The sequence below is a fragment of the Magnolia sinica genome, chromosome 5, assembly GCF_029962835.1.
Source record: "Magnolia sinica isolate HGM2019 chromosome 5, MsV1, whole genome shotgun sequence".
Lineage (NCBI taxonomy): Eukaryota > Viridiplantae > Streptophyta > Magnoliopsida > Magnoliales > Magnoliaceae > Magnolia > Magnolia sinica.
In genome coordinates this window covers 2857325-2862042 of record NC_080577.1, presented here as the reverse complement: position 1 = coordinate 2862042, position 4718 = coordinate 2857325, and positions in this window count along the sequence as shown.

Sequence of the window (4718 nt, the reverse complement as noted above, 5' to 3'; positions counted from 1 at the left end):
ACGTAATCCGAAGACGAAGCATATCCAAAACTCACGTGGGTCACACACAATAAATAATATGAATCGGGTGGCCACCAATGAAACTTTCTTGGGTCCAGGAAGTTCTGGATGGCTGATAGATATTTAAGGGGCGTTTGTGCAGGCGATTAAATGTGATTAGGTGGGATAGAATTTCATTTGGTCCGTTCAAATTCCACCCGGCATGTGGGGAGGATGTAATAGGTTGAGTTTAGGTCCCATGTAATTACTTTTCGTTGCATGCGGGTTGATGTGATTTTAAAATCTACTATAATTGAGGGCCTCACGTTAATGCATGTGTTTATTCGTATCATCCATCCATGTACAAGGTTTATACGTGATATATATATGGACATGCATCGTGAATTCGTAGCAAGAAATTTATCTCAAACATGGGATCAGATGACTAAAATACCTGTGATGATCACCTACTGTGAACTCATCAATCAGGTAGGCCACACCACAGAAAACAGGGTTGTGGTCGTTTGATGAGTTGATTGGTTTGATTTTTTTAATAAGGTGATCTGCTTGGTGGGTCTAAGCTTCTAAACAAGATACAAGTGACACAAAAGTAACAAAATGAAAATTATCCGCTGGTTGGATGATGAGGGCGAGCCAATCTCCCATGTAATTATTTTGAGCCATTCATGATTTAACAGTACCCTCGAAACCACAGTTGTGGGATGATCCTAACCACGAATTTGGAAAAAATTTTAAAAATATACTCGGCCAACGGTATCTACGTGCTGTTGCATCCACACGTGCACATGCAAACGCGTATGTGAGATATGAGCTTTCAAATGAGATAAGAAATAAAGCTTAGCAAATTAGACGATTTCATCCTTCAGGTACCCTACAAGGCACAAAGTAAACTGATGGTCGATTTTATTAGCCATTGATTTATTTTTCAGATTTTGTGGCCTACTTGCGGTGTAAAATGGCCTGATTTTTATGAAAGAAAATTCAAACACGGTTTCTCACGTGATGAAAAGCTCATATTTCCTTCACGTGTCATATCAAGAAACATATACCACCATGTGAATGTGTACGGCTCCCATACGTGTGAAATTAGCAAAATTGTATTAAATATTATATAAGTAGGCCAGGTTACATCAGGCCCAAGGGTGCACTCGAAACGAAACCAAGCCCAATCTATTGTATAGCCTGAAACGAGGGTTTTAAATCAGCCCATCGGGTATGACATCTAGGGGTGTACATCAAGTCGATCCAACTCTAACCTTAGCTCAATCCTCGAGCCTAGTTGGCTAGCTCAACTCAGGCCAGTTCGAGCTGAGTTCGAGCTAAGATAAAGTCAAACTTGCCTGTGCAACATTTCCACAAACACCTCAAAATCCCATTGTATGTTTTCTGAAGCTGTGAATCGCCTGAGATGATGGTGCTATAGCTTATGGCTAGGTGCTTCTTGTTTTGATCTTGAATTTTCAAAGCTATCTAATAGGACTTATCCACCCTTTAAGGTCAAACCATAATCATATCTCATAAAATCTCTCATTTGCTCCTAAAAATCTGCTATGACAATGAGCCCCAAGTTGTCATTGATTCTCATTCACCCTGCAATGAAAGCTTTTATGTGTTTTCCACAATAGATTTAAAATGAGTGAGATAAAGTCCTTATAAGGTGGTTTTACAATTACTTTATCAAACCCCTTCCAAGCAACATAAAAACTAAGAAAAATTGATATTTGTTTCATGTATATACCTTCCTTACTATTAGCTACACTTCATTGAGTCATTTCATCAAACACTTTGTGAGCAACTTCAATATCAAAGTAATCAAGTCATTGAATTAGTTTGATCTGAGCTCGATTCAAGCTGGGTTTGATTCGAGTCGAATCGAGTTGGGCCAACTTGAACTCGGCTCAAACTCATTTTCGAGCTAAAAAAATCAGCTCAACTCGGCTCGAATTCAGCTTCGAACCGAGTCAAATCAAGCTTTTTCGAGTCGAGTCGAGCAAGCAAACCGAGCTAGCACGGTTCACGTACACCTCCAAATTGACCTCATTCACCACCAATGCCACCCCACATCAGGTCCATACAGCCGATATTGCTACGTACTGGCAATACATACCAGCTTCCAATGACACTTGCACCTTTGCGTGAAAGTACACTGAAGACCTAACCCATAGGCCTGTAGACTAAGCCCAAACCCAGCCTAAAATAGGCTGGATGGGCCCACCATCATGTGCGAGTGCAATCTGACCCATTCATTATATGCGCCCCAATGTTAGGCCTACCCATCCCGATTCAGAATTTAGGTGGGCCGCACCAAATGGAGCAATTGAGGGCATTGCAGAGGAGATGCAAACTATAGAAACTTATAGAGGGAATGGGGAGTTCACCGTGTTTTGTATATGTCATCCAACCCAGTCATCAGGTATGCCCCACCAAGATTAACGGATGCACTGAAACTTGAAAGTATTACAAAAATTAGGTGGCCACAAACATGTGATCATTAGCCACTTCCACCTAGTGCCTAAGTTGGTGGACTCTGATACATTACCAGGGAGATCGTTCCCACGAGCACACTCAGAAATTGTACGTGTCATGCATGTGAATAATCCGAAGCCATCCAAATAGTGGGGCCCACTTTCGATAAGTTCTAAACCAAAATTACAGCGAACTGTTCTCCTAACTGCTCGATTGGACACCTGAAGAACGATCAAAATGCAAAAGATCAACAGCATGGATTCAACGAATAAATGTCAACTAATCAAAGGCAGTTATGGTGCAGTCAATCAGATTTTGGGGGTTTGTGACTAATCTACTAGTCTACGTGGGTCCCTTGATTTGTAAATTTGAGTTGCATGCGTCACTTGTACAATTTCCAAATGCATGTATATGAACCATCACAACATCAGAGTATCAAATGACTCTCCCCAGTTGAGAGGGTTACTGGGTACTTTAGGCCAAAATTAAATTAGCCTTGAGATTTAAAATAGGCATTATGGTATGTCTCAAGCTACAATTACAGGGCGGGCTGCCACAAGCACCAGATAGATAAATGGAGAACATCACACCCATAAGAAAATTGTAGAGATGGATTGCTTAGTATATGATTATAAGAAGTATAGGTCTCTTTTTAAACGGAGAACATCAGGTTCATAAGAACATCCCAACTTGCAAGTTCATCCAAAACGGGCCTTTCTGGCATTCCACATGCCCGTAACTATGTTGCAAGTGGGCTGAGCTGGCCTAGGCCCTGGATGCTCCATCTTGCATTGGGCCGAGCTTGGTGGAGGCAAAGTCTTTCGAGTTTGACGTGTGTGCATCTTTTGAAGACTCATAAGTAATTAGGTGAAGCTTGGGCCTAAGGGCCGGATGGGTGGTCCACTTGGCGTCATGGTTTTAAGATTGGGATGAGTTTCACGTAAGTCATTCATGTCAAGTCAAGCCAAACTTAGCATGACTTTTTTTTTTCTTTTTTTTTTTTTTAACACACCCCCACACACACTCACACCGTAGTATGATTTCACCACCTATGGATACTCAAACCTTAGACCCGGTGTTGAAACTCCTGAGAGTCTACCATCAGAGTAACTGTAAGGATCAACTTAGTATAACCTGATCCTGATCCTTGATATTTGCAAGTTTTTTAATCATAAGTCTATCTTTGACGGGGCTTGATAAGAATTTAATTTTTGTCTAGGTCCTTACTCATGCCTCAATAATAGACTTCTAAGAGTAACAACACGGGGCCATGGGTTAAAGTACTCATTCTAGTGAAAAACTACAGTTGTATGAATGTGCGTGGGTGTGTAACAAAAAGTAAGTTTTATCTACAACTAGCCAAATTGCTGAGTATTTTAATAACGTGTCCAATTCTGGCCGAGGCTGATAAGAAGTTAATTTTTATCTATAATTACCCAACCACTTATGTAATAAGTGATTTCATTCATAATTTACAATCAAACAAAAATATTTATGAATATAAGTTTTCTTAATTTGAAATCTATCTAAAGCAATACTAATTTATATATAACTCTTATTAAAAGCAAGACTAACGTATATAAAACTTTTATATAACAATTTTCTTAATATATGTAAGACTATCTTAAAATCTATTCGTAGATATTATTATTAACACATGGCATTGGGCATAGTAAGAAATTCTATATGGTAAACAATGTTGGGAGATTTTTTTTATAGTGGACCAATCGAGCCAGGGCACATTTTTATAGTCGGCTGGGTTGGCATTGGACTGGGGTCCCTGGCTTATGGGTTGGAGCGGGCGTATTTGCAACTAGGGTTGCAAATGGTTCAGGCCAGTCCATTTAGCTTTTGGGCCAGGCTTGAAAAAGATGAGTATGGAATTTCTATCTAAGCCTCTGAGGCCAGTGCTCAAGTTACATTAGTGCTTCTAATTGGACTGAGACACTTAGACAATCCATTCCTTGATCTAAACTGTTCATTAGGTTCAATGCATAAGGACGGCTGCAAAACTAAGGTCAAATCAAAGATGGATTAAATCAACCAATCTGCTTATTTTTTCCATGTAGCTTATGAAATGTGTTCTTGACTTGATGGACGGTTTAGATCCATTGACTGGACTGTCCAAGTGAGCTGATGCAACTAGGAGCACTATAACTTAGAAGTGCTCAGCGGCCATAGCACGGGAACATTTCTCTGCAAGTTATAAAGGTGAAAGGGAATGCTCGTACACAATCGGTTGGATCAACACC